Genomic DNA, 18,418 nt, shown 5'->3' with positions numbered 1-18,418 from the left:
ACCCTCCCTAATCCGAGGAGACCCAGAGGCCGGAGTATAGATGGAACGTCCACGAGTGGTGACAGGGCTACGGGGTAACAAATGTACGTGGCCTGTTAGTGACCCAGCCTTCAGTTTCACAACATGTCACTGTATACTGCCTGGTACAGACACTAACCCTGGACAGAAATCAATGGGGTCAATTATATAGGGGGGCGCCCAAATTATGGCCAGGCTGAGCCTCCATGGGGCTGTGCTGAAATGTATGACAGCTTGTGGCAGGAATAGACTGCAGAGATCCAGTAATGATAATAAATGTAGCCCTACTCCCACATCTCGCCCCTCACACCACAACACACCACGCCCCTCACCCCTCTCAGGAAAGTTTTTAGAATTTTTTATGCCTTGTGCACCAGAAAACCGGCAACATAAATGAGTCTCTACAAGTACAAACTGCCCCTCATGGGGTGTAACTTGAGGGGGTCCAGAGGATGTAGTTGCACCTAAGCCCTGGAGTGTGTGAGGTTACAGCTGAAAGAGGACCTTTCACCACTTCTAGTTCAGCCCCCTCTCCCCACCACCATTGATTGCAGCACAGATGGATTTTTCTCTCTCACGTCCACCATTCCTGAGCAACAAGTGCAGGTAGTTTTAGTGCCTAATGTGCCATTTCACCTCTGTATTGTCAGGTGAGCAGGGTCAGACGGGGGCGTGATTCAGAGTTCCAATCAGGAAGCCAATGTCAGAGGTGAGAATCACACCCCCTTTTCTGCTCCTGCCTGACCCCGCCCTCCTGACAGTAGACAGACTAAATGCTGTATCAGGCACCAAAACTGTCAGCAGTGATTGCTCAGGAATGGTGGGGGAAATAATCCCAACTGTGCTGGAATCAGTGAAGATGGGGCTATTAGATGAGGTAAAGAGCTGGACTTGGAGGAGGTGAAAGGTCCTCTGTACATAGGGCTATAAACTACAATATCAGGCATAGCCCATAAAACAAGGCTGATGTCTAGAAGAAAGCCACCATGTAATCTCATAGAACCTGAGGGTGGTGACACGGCGCCATGTTGCACTATCATGTCTTTCTAGGACACTTCCTTCTTCGCCGCACCGCTATCGATTTGCCATTAACCCCTCACGGTTCTTTCATTCCTATCATTGCAGATTACAATCCTTTTCTTGTACCAATACTTTGTACGTTGCGATACTGAAAGAGATTTAAAGTTTTGTCCTAAAAACCCCACAAAAGTGGTGGGTGTGCCGTTCACCTTAGGTTATTTTTAGTGTAGCCAAACATTGGTGTCCGGTCCGGTCCGGGAGGGGGAGGGAGGAGGAGGAGTCATCTTCTATTCCCCTCAATCCTAGCTATATACAATAACTGATAGCTACTGTTGTAACTCTTATAGGGGTCACCAACCAGCTTTACCAGACTCCTGAATGACAAGTGATGATATTTCTGCTGCCAGATGAAGTCTGGGAACTTTCCCTCTCCTCGTGCAGGCTGTAAATGTACAGAAGCCGCCTCAGTTCCTGGAAGTGAGCCTAGGACTAAGTTCACATGTGTATTGACGCTAGACTCGGCTTACCGCAGCGGGTACACGTCTGAATGCCTGGGAATGGCATCTTATATACAAAGGGGCTCAGCCTGATCCAGCGATGTAGTTAGTAAAACACTTCAGTGCAAAAAAGGAAACATGCACTGAAAAAACCCATCTCTACAAACAGCTGATCAGTGGGGGTGCTGGGTCGGACCCCCGCCGATCTGATACTGATGAGCAATCCAATACCCTGGTCCCGGTCACCTCTTTATAAGAGAGTCCCATAGAGGTGATGATATGAAGCGAGGATCGTGCGGTGTAAATGTCTCACCAGGCACATGATGGGATTATTATTACACCGCGTATCCTCTCGCTTCTTATTACGTCGCGTGTCCTCTCGCTTCTTATTACGTCGCGTGTCCTCTCGCTTCTTATTACACCGTGTATCCTCTCGCTTCTTATTACGTCGCGTATCCTCTCGCTTCTTATTACGTCGCGTGTCCTCTCGCTTCTTATTATAGCGCGTATCCTCTGGCTTCTTATTATAGTGCGTGTCTTCTCGCTTTTCATTACACCACATGTCCTCTCGCTTCTTATTACACCGGGTATCCTCTCGCATGTTATTACACCGCGTGTACTCTCGCTTCTTATTACACCGCGTATCCTCTCACTTCTTATTACGTCACGTGTCCTCTCGCTTCTTATTATACCGCGTAACCTCTCGCTTCTTATTATACTGCGTGTCTTCTCACTTCTTATTACACCGCCTATACTCTCACTTCAATCATTCTGTTGCCACATCTACACCGCATACAATACTGGCAACAAACCCCAAGCTATGGCACATGTGCTAATCCCCAAGTCACCGTGGACCCCCACAAAGCCTTGCCTGGTGAGCGGGGGCTCCCGGATTAGCCGCGGCTCCTCTTAGAGGCTTTAATGCCACATTTACAGCCTGGCAGAGGGATAATAGCAGAGCCGAGCTGAAGAATCGCCTCATCCAGTGTGACCGGCGTCTGGAGAGGGGCTGATAAGTGACACTACAATGCCCAGCACAATGGAGGATCAGGAGGGCACTCGTTGCCCCAAAATTATATACAGGAACATAGTATAAGGCTGCACTCTATGACGGACCTTCTATATAACCAAACATAGGTGGACATGGGGCAGATAAGCAAGTATAGGAACTAAGACCCCCAGAGAATAAAACCCCAGCACGAGGTAGAACACGTGAACCCTCCGCTCTACTGACACGTGTCATGTACTAAAGGATTCAATTTAATATAATCTCATATAATTCTTTAATATTTCATGAAATACTTGTATCTTGCAGAAAATAACAATTCTGCAGCGTGCTGTTCCTCTGTTATTCCTCTGGCAAATAAAAAGTTGATAACTCGGCGTTGCCGTCCCCTATATAGTCTGATACTGCGAGCAGAGATTGTACACTGGGTGTAACGATCCGTGGAATGGTGACAACTAGATATCAGTGTATTCACATATTTCCAGGAAGAACAACAGAGGCACAAACACTAAGCAAATATCTGAGAGAATATCTGAGCCGCACGTCACATCACACGACCACGAGCCGCACGTCACATCACACGACCACGAGCCGCACGTCACATCACACGACCACGGGCTGCACGTCACATCACACGACCACGGGCCACACGTCACATCATACAACCACAGGCCGCACGTCACACGACCATGGGCTGCATGTCACACGACCACGGGCCGCACGTCACATCACACAACCACGGGCCGCAGTCACATGATCACGGGCCGCACGTCACATCACACGACCACACGTCACATCACACGACCACGGGCCGTACGTCACACGACCACGGGCCGCACATCACATCACACGACCACGGGCCGCACGTCACATCACACGACCACGGGCCGCACGTCACACGACCACGGGTCACATGTCACACGACCACGGGCCGCACGTCACATGACTATGGGTTGCACATCACACGACCACGGGCCACACATCACATCACACAACCAAGGGCCGCACGTCACACGACCACACATCACATCACACAACCACAGGCCGCACATCACACGACCATGGACTGATTTGTATCCACTGACAGCAAGCAGAGATCTAGAAAACCGTGAGGAATTGATACAGAAAGTTTATTGGAAAATCGTACAACTTCCTATTATACAGACAATAAGATTTGTCTCTTCATATTGGTCTGACAGTGGACGAGCCCTTTAAGTGTTAGTAAAGCTTCTGTTCTGCACCATTGGAGGATTTTTAGACAACCCTGACAATATGGGGTCAGCCAGTGGTTGTTTATAGTCAGCCCTGAAGGGGGCAGTATACTGGAGAATTCACATGTAGTAGATTTGTTGCAAAAATTTCTGCATCAGATGTGAATGGAACTTACCAATATCCATGTCCTCCGCACCAAAACATCCCCACAGAGAGGAATGGAACGGATTATCCACCGCTTAGGATTTCTGCAACAAACCTGCAGTGTGTGAATAGATCCTAGGAATGGGGCATTTAAGCAAAGCCCCGGGTGCTAACCTGCTGCACAGACTGGAGACTCTGGCACAGGGCTGTATCCAGTCACCTCCATATAGTTCTATAGGTTCCCCAATCCTCACATATACTCTCACCTCCTTCTATACTGCACTGATGACTGATCCCAGGCCTCAGCTGTCAGCGACATCCCACATATCCTGGGAACACGGTCTCCTTGGAAATAGTTGCCAGGTTACCGGATTCTGACGGAATTAAGAAGAGTGGTGGCGACAGCGTTGCAGAGGTGAGTGCCGTCCTGTCACTGCTGGCGGAGGATCCCCGTAATTGGGACCACTATGGGAGTATAGGGTGACCCCCTATAGGATGAATGTGCGTCATAGTCCGACCTGTGTGAGGTGTGACCAAGGCCGTGCTGGGGCTGCCCTCGGAGGGTTATTTTGTAGCCCAGGGCTCTGAATATTATACTATAACTAAAGCCCCCGGGGGTTCTAGACAGCAGATGACGGTCAATCGAAAGGTGCAAGACAAATAAAGGAGGTCCATTAGGGTCTCAATGCCCCCCAAACCAATAATACCGCCATGTAGGGGCCCTCAGTAGGAGCAGAGACATATTCTTGTGCCACACAGTGATAACACAATGCTCAGATATCTCTATGGATCTACAAATCAGCCTGCAAGTGCACTGGAGGCGGGGCCTGATTTGTCTACCAAGTGCAGACATAGGCTAAAAACGTCAATCATGTCTTATGGGGAGTCATTGGACACCTATTCCAGAGGAGAGTCGGAGCATTTGCAGGAAAATCTGCAAAATTAGACCCTGCCTCCGATGCACTTTCAAGCGGACTAGCATCTCCATAAAAAGATAGTTATCTTTTCATTTCTTAATTGGATTTGTAGATGGAACTAAAGTTGTAATACTGAAGTCTATCCAATACCGGACAGGTTTAGGCTACTATAGGGTAACTACGAGGCCCCAAGCAATGAGATCCGGGACACAAAATCTGCTCCATACATGGACCAGATGTTCCAGCCTCAACCCAATGAGGATACCGGGACTCCTTGTATCGTAGTGATCAATGGCGCTGGGAGCTCCTGCCCCCTGGTGGTTATATGGCCTGTACTATATACAGTACAGGGCCAGACAGAGACTCTGAGCATCACAGATCACCAAAATGTAAGGTGTTCCCGTCTCCCGACTGCGTTCAGGCTGGGACACTTAGGCTATATACGTTCCTCCTGAACTCCCCTGTGTGCACAAGACCCAACATTTCATATTGGTTTATTAGTCTGAAACATAAGAGGGTGAAATCGGAATCATTTGTAATACAAGAGTATCCTGGGTACCATATTGGGTAATATTCAGTGTACTGAATGGTGGACATCCTCTAGGAGCCAGAGTGGAGCACCGCTATAGAGAGTCTCAGTCTGGAGGACCCGACTCTTCATGTATTATACATACTCATAGCGAAGTTATATAGTGATCCCTATATGGGACAACCACTGACAAAGTGTGTACAGCGCTGCGGAATATGATGGTGCAATAAAGAAATCAATAAATTTTACAGACAAAACCGACTTCAATAAGACCAGTGTAATGCTTCACTTCTCCTGCGGAGGCGCTGCAGTGGAACTAAAAACGTGCAGAGGATTAGTGGGAAAGCTTATCATTAGGAGATCTCTCAAACAAACTGGGATGTCAAAATTGAACAACCCCAGGGGCAACACGGTGGCCCAGTGGTTAGCACTGCAGCGCTGTAGTCCTGGGTTCGAATCTCGCCAGGACATCTGCAAGGAATTTGTATGTTCTCCCTGTGTTTGCCTCTTCCCTTTAAGAGTCCTACACAATATAACACTTGAATCACTGCCTAGCCAGGGCCTGACATACTGGGGCCTATAAATATGTACTCTGGGTCCCCTCCCTAAATTTTATAGATATTCTCCCACCAGCACATCATGTCCTAGTTATTGTGATTCGTCACTGACACAAACTTATTCCACATTCAAGCTGTACAAAGAGCGAGCGAGAAGGCTCAGGCCCCGGCCCGGCTCAAGCCACAGGCCTAGCGGGCCTCATCCTACATGGCGTCATGGCTGGAGGACGACCTGCTGCTCCATGGCTCCCGGCTCACACAATATACCAGACATTGACTCCCAGTCGGTTATTGGAACAGAGTCAAATACTGCGACCAAACCCGACATCAATCACCCATAAAAAAGGCCTGTGAGGCTCCGACGACCCCACGTTGTGTGGTGGAAACTGCCGAAAGGGAGGGGTTCATCTGCACACGAGGGGCCCCAAAATCTGAGGTTTTCCAGAGATTTTCATTAAGTTGTAGCAAGTGCGGAGTTAACTGCTGGAAATATTTCAACATTTGTAAAAATTTGTAAAACTTTGACCAATTCCCCCCCCCCCCAAATTCCACTAAACCTTTGGGATTTTGGATCTTGGCTGAACTTGACTTTAAATGAAGCAGAAAATTCTTTCAACCTGTATTTTGATGATTTTTTAGCCCATCCTATTCCGGCAGACTTTTTGCCGTTTCGGCGCAGGCCACCGGGGATTGGGCATAAGAAGGTAAATAATATTTCGGACAGAAGCGTGGCGGAGTCTTACAGATGGCGAGTGCAAGTCACTTAATTCTGCCACACAAATAATTAATATAAATGACCTTTGGCTCACAGGGGGGTCGTGGGGATGACGGGGAACGGCAGCGTGTGCCGGAGACAATACCCACCGCCCTTCCTTTTATGTCACTTGAATAGTTCCAGCACGAGTGTCTGAATGGGACACAGATGCTGCGACAACAGTAATTCCTCCCCAAAACATCCCCCCCCCTCGAAACAACTAAAAGCTCATTTACTGCAGCCATAGGCCTTCCAGGGACACGCTAGGCCTCAAAGCCCAGTGAGGGTGGTTGCCGGGGAAGGCGTGACTGATGCCCCCCTTCCTCTCCATTGTGTATCCTCGTTTTAATTAAGGCCAAGAAAAGTCATACTTGGCAACAGCTGTGTGGAGACCTAGAGGGAGGTGTCTGAGAGCGACGGGACAAAGGATCCGGACAGCGGAGAGGGTATGGAAAGCAGCTGGGGAGGAACGGAGACACAAAAAAAATCAGGACAGCTGTTTGCTAGACTTTCCTCCCCCACCCGGGGTTAACAGATCACCAGCAGTTGGTTGGAGCAAGGCCGGGGTCCGGGCTTTTATCCTACGAGATCCTTCTAGACACAACGGAGGGTTAAGAATCAATAAGATGCCCCTTCTAGACATCACTTTCACATTCACTAAAGAATTGGAAAAAGTTTTGTCAAACTTTAAGCCTAAAGACATCTCTGGTATCTGGGTCACATCCCCGCACATGTGGTCATCACGGGCTCTTACATTGCAGCCATGTTGGTCAATAGGAATACAAATAACGTTTACGTCATCCTCCCAATCATATCAACAATAGAGGGCACCCCAAAAAGGGACCTGAATGGACCTTATAATGCACCAACTCCTGCCCCCCCCCCCCCCCCACACACACACACACCATAGCAAACAGCAGTAGGGAGACCCCAAGTATCTGCCTATGGAGACCCCAAACCACAAACCCTCAACCATTGCAGATTTTATTACAGAACTTTCACCCAACAAAAGCGTGAACCTCAATTATTTAAGACAGTTACCTGGAGCCCCTCATTATACTATATACTATACTATTATACTACACAGGGAGAACTTCCTGGGCCGACCACAGCACTCTTGGCTTTACAGACATTCTTGCCTTTAGCTAAAAAAACAAAAACAAAAAAACCACAACAGCAAAATCTGCAAAAAAAAAGGCAGCTTTTCCACAACATGGGGCCACAGCCTAAATCAGTTTTTAGTTTTTGTAATGAGGGATTCTGGGTCATGCGACTGGAGCCAGGACTGGGCCCAGATCACGAGGGTTTGCTTTACTACAGGCTGCCAGTCCGGATAGCACAGCCCAGTGGAGGAGGGAGAAGGCAGAGCAAGCGGCCGGGTGCTGCTTACAATTACGTGACCTGTGATCAAGAGTCAAGAACCCCTTTATGGGTTTATATGGCCGACATATAAAGTCATTTATGTAACTGGTGCGCAGAGTAGACTTGAAATTTACCTGTCCTCCACTTGTACGATGCCTGTCCTCCGCCACTTGTATGACGCCTGTCTTCCGCCACTTGTATGACGCCTGTCCTCTGTCACTCGTATGATACCTGTCCTCTGCCACCTGTATGATGCCTGTCCTCTGCCACTTATATGATACCTGTCCTCTGCCACTTGTACAATGCCTGTCCTCTGCCACTTGTACAATGCCTGTCCTCTGCCACTTGTACAATGCCTGTCCTCTGCCACTTGTACAATGCCTGTCCTCTGCCACTTGTACAATGCCTGTCCTCTGCCACTTGTACGATACCTGTCCTCTGCCGCATGTACGATGCCTGTCCTCTGCCACATGTATGATCCCTGTCCTCTGCCACTTGTATAATACCTGTCCTCCGCCACTTGTATAATGCCTGTCCTCTGCCACTTGTACGATGCCTGTCCTCTGCCGCATGTACGATGCCTGTCCTCTGCCACATGTATACCTGTCCTCCACCACTTGTACGATCCCTGTCCTCTGCCACTTGTATAATACCTGTCCTCCGCCACTTGTACGATCCCTGTCCTCTGCCACTTGTACGATCCCTGTCCTCTGCCACTTGTACGATGCCTGTCCTCTGCCACTTGTACGATGCCTGTCCTCTGCCACTTGTACGATCCCTGTCCTCCGCCACTTGTACGATGCCTCTCCTCTGCTAGTTGTATAATACCTGTCCTCTGCCACTTGTGCGATGTCTGTCTGCCACTTGTAGAATGCCTGTCCTCCGCCACTTATACGATGCCTGTCCGCTGTCTCTTGTATAATACCTGTCATATCTGTATGGCAACACTCTGTTAAATCTGACAATCCTGATGTATAACCAGTGATTTATAATCTGGTATCAGGTAATAAGGCCTTAGAACATACGTGGGGTCAGCCCGGACCCCTACTCGGTCCAGACTGTTGGCGTTTACAAGGGCACAAACTAAACATTTGAGAAATTCACTTTCTACAAATACTCGAACCCTATTAGGAAAGAAACGCATTACAAAGTTTATCCCTTGTGTAGGATGTGAATGACCATAAGGTTACAATCCTAGTACATGATCCGAAGACGTACCAGCTCTTGGCGTATCGACCATATTGGTGACAATTTTACGTCCCCAGCATGTTAGTACATCAGATACGGAATACTCTTGAGGAAAGTCTCAGAGTAAAATTATGGCTTGGACACTAAATTGACATCGCGGCCATAAACTGAGCAATGATGTGAAAAAAACAAATTCTGAAAATTCTGTGATAATAAATAGCATTATATAATAAGGAACCTCCCAACGTCTGAGTCGCCATCACGCAGGACACAAGGTGGCTTTATACCGATCATTCATTGTACTTGTGACATCACTGTGGAAGACAAAAATGCACCGCAGGGAGTGGGACTTCCTACAGAAATAATAGCCCCCAACTTCCTTCCTCGATCACCATCATTCAGTGTCTATAAGGGTGCGGACCCCCGAGACTGCCAGGGAGACGTCAGGGAGGGTCTCTATTTTAGCATCAACAAAAGGATTTCCTTCCGTAAGTGGAACGAGGAAATATATGGAAGTCTGACCTCAGAGGGAAAGAAATAAGACAGGTCTGTTAACCTTTCACAAGCCAAAGGCAGCGGCGCGACTGTCTGCAAGGATCGAGGAAATCCAGGCTGAGAGGTGCAAGGAACGTCCTGGAACGGTCACTGGAAAGAAAAGCTTTGGGCGGCATTGATCATATGGAACAAATGTATACAATAATGGAAGAAGGAAAAGACTGGAAAAAATTAAATTAAATACAGACATCCTAAGAAAACGGATCCCACAAAGTGAAGCTTCTCTGACCACAGATGACAGGTGAACAACTGGAAATAGTGAGCAATTTCAGCCCCGTTTGGGGAAATAAAAGATTCAGACATGTCGCATTTCAACATGCCCAATCCTTTATACACAAGGGAGATGAGCTCTAACAGAGGTGTCATAAGCTGACTGCCCACTCCCCAATGGGAACCCACAGTATTTAACCAGGGCTGTGGAGTCAGTAGGCCAAACCACCGACGCAGATGCCTTCACTGTACCCCAACCTCACAGAGACTCCTTCACTTTACCCTAACCTGATGCAGATTCCTCCACTTTACCCCAACCTAATGGAGACTCCCTCACTTTACCCCAACCTGACGCAGACTCCTTCACTTTACCCCAACCTGACGGAGACTCCTTCACTTTACCCCAACCTGAAGGAGACTCCTTCACTTTACCCCAACCTGACGCAGACTCCTCCACTCTATCCCAACCTGACGGAGACTTCCTCACTTTACCCTAACCTGATGCAGACTCCTTTACTTTACCCCAACCTAATGGAGACTCCTTCACTTTACCCCAACTTGACGCAGACTCCTTCACTTTACCCGAACCTGACGGAGACTCCTCCACTTTACCACAGCTTGACTCAGATTACTCTTTACCTCAACCTGACATTCTTTCTCCTCTAAAAATCTGAAAATCCTCTAATTCATGAAAAAGCAAGTGATTGATGTCGTATAAAAGTAAATCTGTAACAAACGAGGCATCTAATTAATTACATCATAATTGTAGAATTGTTACTTTGTAGGTGGAGTTTGAGACTTTTCTGGCTCCGCCCACAGCCAGCCCTGACAACGACTCCACAGCCCTGATTTTCTTACTAGTAACAAACCTTCTATTACAACCCCCCAAAGCTCTTGTAGAATCTTCTCTGACAACGGGGAGGAGACTAATATTTCAAGCAGTCATTTCCTATATTGTAAATTTAGAGCTATAAAGACACTAATAACAACCTGCCCAGAGGAGCGTGAAGATACCGAGGAGGAGATTCCTTACGTTTCCAAGATTCTGTAACCTGATGATGAACTTGTGTACGATGTGATTCATGCAGCCATTATCTTCCCGCTCCTCCCTGTCCTTTGTCTTCTCCCGGGGGAAATTGCTATTTTGATTCTTTGGTGTGAACAGCAAGAAAAATAAGCGGAGCAGAATCTCTCAGATGGGAAATGTTCAATTAAACTCAATTATAGACCTGCTGGGGAAAGGCAGAAGATGAGGATGACGCTGCCATGGTTGTGTAGTACTCCACACCATCAGGGAGCTCGGTGTGAGTAGCACAGTCAGGTCCGCTGGAGATGACAGGTCCCATCTATAGGGTCTTTGGCTCCGTACGTAACTATTGGCATCTCTGGGGTGTTGTAACCAATACAACGGTGGACAACTATATGATGGTTGGTCAGCACCGGGATCATATAATAATACTGCAAATACTCCTATACTAGGGTGAATTCCAGAAACTGAGACAGCCATTGTTGGACTGAGGCTTCTTTATAATGTTTCTGGGGTCCTTGTTCCAGCAACTCTAAGCAATGGATCATAGTGTCCTACAAGTTCGGGAGTCTTCTGCTGGCCCATTATTGTGTTAGACCCTGGATCCTCCGGTACTGTGGCAGGCCAGTCTGACACCACTGACCGACTACAATGCTCGGCATTACCTTACTACAGAAGAAGATTGTAATGGAGCCCAAAACCATTCCCGAGGGGGTAGTAGGCTGGATTTCATTGGTGTGAAGAGACCCCAGAGTACATTAGCAGATTTAGTTTAGCCGTGTTCGGTCTGAACAAAACCGCCGAGCAAATCTTGCAAAGTCTGCGCAACAGACACCATAATGGAGCATGACCTAAATAATTGCCATTAACCGTAATTGAGGTAAAACACCCAATTGATTGAGATTTTCATTTAGGTCAAATACCCCATCCCCACCTCAGTATTATTACAGGCCTATGGTAGGTGGAGACCCCTTTCCAGATTTTCGATTATGGCCCTGGATTATACAAAAAAACAACAGGTCATAGCGAAGTCAGAAGTTTTGATCAGTGGGGGTTTGAGTTTCAAGACCCTCAGTGATCTCTAAGGGTCAGTTCACACGTGAAAACCGCCTAGCTTATTTGTGCGAGGTAAAAAACCGAGGAGTTTTTTTGACGCTGTTTTTTGCATTCCGCGCGGTTTTTGACGAGGTTTTTGACGCGGTTTTCGCTAGCGGTTTTCGCTAGGGTTTTTTTTTCCTATATGTGCTATAGAAACTGCAGGCGAAAACCGCGCGTTTTTTTTGCAAAAAACCGTGCGGTTTTGTTTTTTACCGCGCGGTTTTCGCCTCCCATTCACTTCTATGCAATTCTTCAGGCGTTTTCCGCCTGAAGAAAGGTCATGTCGCTTCTTCAGGCGGAAAACGCTAGGAGGAAAAAAAAAGCTAGTGGTCTACATAGACCACCATGTTAAAGGAGAGGTTTTTGAAGCGAATTCCGCTGTCAAAAACCTCCCCTTTGCCCACGTGTGAACTAGCCCTAAGATGGACAGAAATCCTTTCCACCTGGCTCTGAGCCCCTTTGTTTTTGACCTTCTGTCTCTTTGTCTGGTCTGGACTGGTTAGGAGCTTTAGGCTCCCATTGAGCAAAACTTCTCTGCAGTCACACCAGTGATATCTTATGTTTATGGGCAAAGACCAAGAGAACAATCCCATATCCTTTATAACCTAAGAGAGAAAAACTGCAAAAAAATCCCTAATCTATAACCATGACAAGGATGTCGATCGCCGATCAGTGAACCCAATAACCATCACAGATGGGCCGGCTCGTAAAGGTACATTTACTGTCTCCAGGGAATTACCTTTGCTCGGCTCAGCAGAGTCCACTGTGACATATTAATGGTTTATTATTTCCGGGATGAATCTGTCAATCCCCATCCACAGCACTTCGGAAAAAACAAAAATACTCCTAAACAGCCATGTCCTCCCGCCCTTCAGCCACATGGGGACGAGCATACGGCCGGATCACTGTAGGAGGGAGCATCTTATGAGCTGCCATATGAATATTCCTGCAGTCCGAGCTCTAAGGCCACTGAAGACAAGCCGCTGACATATTCTGTAAATTTCTAGGTTGTTTTCCCCACCAATGAGCTCCGCGCCGTCAGGCTGCAGGGCTATAAAAACAGACTATGCTGAGAAGCCAGCGGGCCAGAGATATGAAAATTTCCTTTATGTCTTGGTAATTTGCGGTTTCATTCATTCACCCACTCGCTATTCCAAGTCCCCAATTATATGGTAATGAGCGCGCCTGGAAGCCTATGAATGGAGGAGAGTCAATGAATGAATGGAAATATGCAAGGAGGGCATAGCGGCAGATGAGGAGGAGAAGGGGCTGGAGAGGCCATGAATGAGAGGAGACAAGACGCCTCATCGTACATAGCCATCTAATACAGCGCCAATATCGAGCTACATTTAACAAAACGTGGCGACACTGCAGCATTTTCCAAAAACATCACATAGACTAGATCAGCGATTTACAACAGGGCTGCCGTGGAAATCCGTCATGGGGCCGCAACACTCGGGTTGAGAAGAGGACCACATGTCTTCATGCAATGTTATCGGCATCCTTAGGATATATTTGGTCTGTTAGTAAAAATAATATGGTAGGGGAGCCCAGAGTCTGACAAGGTTGGAAACCCTGGACTAGATTCTTCCAGTCATGACAGATTTGGCATCCAATGTCCCACCGATATCACCGGAGAAGAGAAACAAACACTAGAATAGAACTCATGGAACAAAAATATATAGTCTGAGACCTGGAACCTCAACTAGATGTAGAATGTATAACACCGGTGTCCTTGTATGGGGTGGGGGGACCTCACTAGGTTACAGGGCAAAGTAAGGATTAAGAAGATACAAGAGAGAACGTCTGAAATATCGGCCATGGTGATGATCAAGGTTAGTCGGCACACCAAATATAGGTCATGGTGATGGACAAGGTTAGTCGGCACAGCAAATATAGGTCATGGTGATGGACAAGGTTAGTCGGCACAGCAAATATAGGTCATGGTGATGGAAAAGGTTAGTCGGCACTGAAAATATAGGTCATGGTGATGGACAAGGTTAGTCAGCACGCCAAATATAGGTCATAGTGATGGACAAGGTTAGTCGGCACACCAAATATAGGTCATGGTGATGGATAAGGTTAGTTGGCACAGCAAATATAAGTCATGGTGATGGACAAGGTTAGTCGGCACACCAAATATAGATCATGGTGATGGACGAGGTTAGTCATGACAGCAAATGCCAAGCAGGCTCATCTGCTTTGGGAATTGTGTACAGATAATGGTTATAGTCTGTTATGGGAAGGGAGTCATAAAAAGGGATGACTGTGAGACTCAGAAAAGATAAGTAGACCAAAAATGTATTAGCTTTTTATGTTTTGATCTTACTAGCTGCTTCAAGTCATGACAGACGAGTCATATTCCTGGTTTCCCCATTTGGCCCCATGGTTATGTAGCAGGTCTCTGGTCAATGTGAGCTAAAGTCCTTCATCCAAGATTCTGAAGGAAAGTCTGTAATCTCTACTAAAAGTTAGTCCAGCTATAGCCATGTGGATCAGATACAACAAGGGGGAAGGTCCTCAGGATGAAAGCATGGAGCAGCCATGGAAATCTCCCGTGAGAAGCAGAAGACATCAGACACCTGACAAGGTGGATACTCTAAGGAGCCGTTCACACACAGGAATTTGCAGCTGATCCTGGAAACCACTTGTGTCCTGAATCTGCCTCCTGTTGTTCTCAATGGGATGTGGTGATGGACGGTTCTTCAGGACCCCAAGAAATGAGACATCCGTTTTTTATAGTCCTGGAAACAGATCATTCACGTGAAAGCAGCCACTAAGGTAAGGCATCTGGGGTAATCTCTCCAATCTTCACCTGAATTCCCACAAGGAGATACAGACTTTTCCAGTTGGATTCCCAGATTAGTCACAGACTGGCGGCAGGTGCACTTGGGGAAGCCTAGTCATTGCTACCAGGAGACTGGTCGGATAAGGCCCACAATGAAAAAGTCAGAAGGGAAGAACCAGGAATAGGATGAGAAGTACCAGGTGATAAATCCCGGGAATGAGACAAAAGCAGAATCCAAACCTACAGTCAAGGTCAGGATAAGAAATCAAACTATGCATGTAGAGCGGAAACCATCAAGGAGTAGCAGCCAGAGGAAACCAGCAGCAAGGAGAAGAAAATCTGGGGCCGGTAGAGGAGAGTCGGGTGGCCATGCAAATTTACCTGGCCAGCAGGGACCTACCACTGAAACGACTCCCTGTTATACAAGTGAACATCTGCTGGAACGTCCTATAGAAGTATGTGCAGAGCATTATACATATAGACATGTCGCCTCGGTGCAGAGAACAAAAACTGCAGGAAACGAGGGCGAGCCTGGCGAACAATGGATAAGACGACACCATATACAGCACATGACAGTGCGAGCGAGTATTGTCAGGGCTGCCATTTAATACTGCAATGTATGACTTCTACACGCTATAAGGTGACTACGGCTCACACCTGCGCCAAGGCTTCTGTGTCTAGCAGATGTGATACGGGAAATAGAAAAGATCCTAAAGAAGGCGACTGACTTGTACGGCTAAAAATCAGGCCGTCAGGTTTATACCCCCTTGTTGTGCTGCTTAAGCTCTGTTCACATTGCTGTTCTGCAGCTCTACCATAGACTCTGCTTGTATTGTGATATTACTGCAGATTTTTTTGGAAAATATTGCTAATGGCAGAAAATACCAGTCCAGAGATGTCATCATTCCAGTATATGTCGGTCTCATGAGCTAAACCCTCGGAGATTGTCGGCGGGCGTGTAAGTAACACGTATGGACAAAACATCTCCATAACAAGGAAGGCAAAAATCAATCAATGGATCCAGTTACTGGAAATGGAGCGGAGACTTTCCATCCTCTGCTTCTAGAATAGATTTCATCAGCGTCGCAGGTTTTCTGGATCAATACGACACAGGCTTGTATTACACGTGGACTCGTCATATCAGATAATATACATACGGCACATAAATAATGGAGCGACAACCATCAGGAGAAAAACGGAAGCAGACGAGTCGCCTATACCATGGGTGTAACTACCTGGAAAGTCAGTATAGCAAATACTATGGGCCCCAAGAACCAAGGAGCCCAATGCTAAACAGTTCTGACTATGGATGACAGACGGAGCTCAGAGAATCATTTGTGGCCCCATCCAATGTTTTACTATGGGCAATATTCACATCACTGTGACATCACTGTGTGTATTATCCCTGTACTGTGACATCACTGTGTGTATTATCCTGTAATGTGACATCACTGTGTGTATTATCCTGTACTGTGACATCACTGTGTGTATTATCCTGTACTGTGACATCACTGTGTGTATTATCCCTGTACTGTGACATCACTGTGTGTATTATCCCTGTACTGTGACATCACTGTGTGTATTATCCCTGTACTGTGACATCACTGTGTGTATTATCCCTGTACTGTGACATCACTGTGTGTATTATCCCTGTACTGTGACATCACTGTGTGTATTATCCCTGTACTGTGACATCACTGTGTGTATTATCCCTGTACTGTGACATCACTGTGTGTATTATCCCTGTACTGTGACATCACTGTGTGTATTATCCCTGTACTGTGACATCACTGTGTGTATTATCCCTGTACTGTGACATCACTGTGTGTATTATCCCTGTACTGTGACATCACTGTGTGTATTATCCCTGTACTGTGACATCACTGTGTGTATTATCCCTGTACTGTGACATCACTGTGTGTATTATCCCTGTACTGTGACATCACTGTGTGTATTATCCCTGTACTGTGACATCACTGTGTGTATTATCCCTGTACTGTGACATCACTGTGTGTATTATCCCTGTACTGTGACATCACTGTGTGTATTATCCCTGTACTGTGACATCACTGTGTGTATTATCCCTGTACTGTGACATCACTGTGTGTATTATCCTGTACTGTGACATCACTGTGTGTATTATCTCTGTACTGTGACATCACTGTGTGTATTATCCCTGTACTGTGACATCACTGTGTGTATTATCCCTGTACTGTGACATCACTGTGTGTATTATCTCTGTACTGTGACATCACTGTGTGTATTATCTCTGTACTGTGACATCACTGTGTGTATTATCTCTGTACTGTGACATCACTGTGTGTATTATCTCTGTACTGTGACATCACTGTGTGTATTATCCCTGTACTGTGACATCACTGTGTGTATTATATCCCTGTACTGTGACATCACTGTGTGTATTATCCTGTACTGTGACATCACTGTGTGTATTATCCCTGTACTGTGACATCACTGTGTGTATTATCCCTGTACTGTAACATCACTGTGTGTATTATCTCTGTACTGTGACATCACTGTGTGTATTATCCCTGTACTGTGACATCACTGTGTGTATTATCCCTGTACTGTGACATCACTGTGTGTATTATCTCTGCACTGTGACATCACTGTGTGTATTATCCCTGTACTGTGACATCGCTGTTTGTATTATCTCTGTACTGTGACATCACTGTGTGTATTATCTCTGTACTGTGACATCACTGTGTGTATTATATCTCTGTACTGTGACATCACTGTGTGTATTATCCCTTTACTTTAGTGAGACCATTGACTCATAAACTTCATTGTATATAACCTGTTGCTGCTGCTATTAGAGTGAATACTGCAGTAACTTCCGGGATTATTCCATATTTTGCTATGGTCGTCCTATATCACTATGTAGTTATTGTTATACCCCTGGGCTTGGTGGACACATTAGTATAAATCTCACCCTCGTGTCATTAGTGTAATGTGAACATAGGTCAGGCCTGGTTTGTGTCTGTATCTGGGTGATCTACGAGAGGGATCTGTCACATCTGCTTATGTCTGATCATGAAATAGTGTATTTATCTAATATCAGAATGTAAACCCGCGCAAGAAGACAAAAGTCAGGGCCCTCCTAAATACAGTATCTTGATGTGTTCTCAATATCGTTATATGGTGCATCGCTCGCACGATTCCCAAACCTCGCCTCATCTATCAGGAATCCCCACAAACGTCCTAGTCTTGTAGGACAGTCAGCAGTTCACATGAGATGTTCTTACTTTACTGCTATTATAAAAGCCGCCATCTAAAGCCACCAACCAGTCTCCCATTTATTATGATGGGTCCTGACGTTTCGCTCGTCTTCTAGACCAGTCATGAATCAACGCTAGAAGCAAAGCATGCTAAGGCTCTGTTCACATCTGCACTGCAGTTTTAGTTTATTACAGATCTATCACACCCTGTACCCCCTGACGGGCTCCATTCACTTACAGTGGGATCCCTGCGGCTCCGCTGACAGGTCCCAAGACAGATTGGAGGCAGGACAGTGGGGT

At 46.6% G+C, this 18,418-nt stretch overlaps 1 protein-coding gene across 1 annotated transcript in view; it reads right to left on the bottom strand.

Moving 5' to 3' along the window:
• Window positions 1–18,418, bottom strand: part of NUMBL (NUMB like endocytic adaptor protein) — a 42,342-nt gene that overhangs the window by 16,085 nt on the left and 7,839 nt on the right. The window lies entirely within an intron of this gene.

The sequence above is a fragment of the Leptodactylus fuscus genome, chromosome 11 (genome assembly GCF_031893055.1).
Source record: "Leptodactylus fuscus isolate aLepFus1 chromosome 11, aLepFus1.hap2, whole genome shotgun sequence".
In the NCBI taxonomy this organism is placed as follows: Eukaryota; Metazoa; Chordata; class Amphibia; order Anura; family Leptodactylidae; genus Leptodactylus; species Leptodactylus fuscus.
This window is presented reverse-complemented; position numbering and strand designations above follow the sequence as displayed.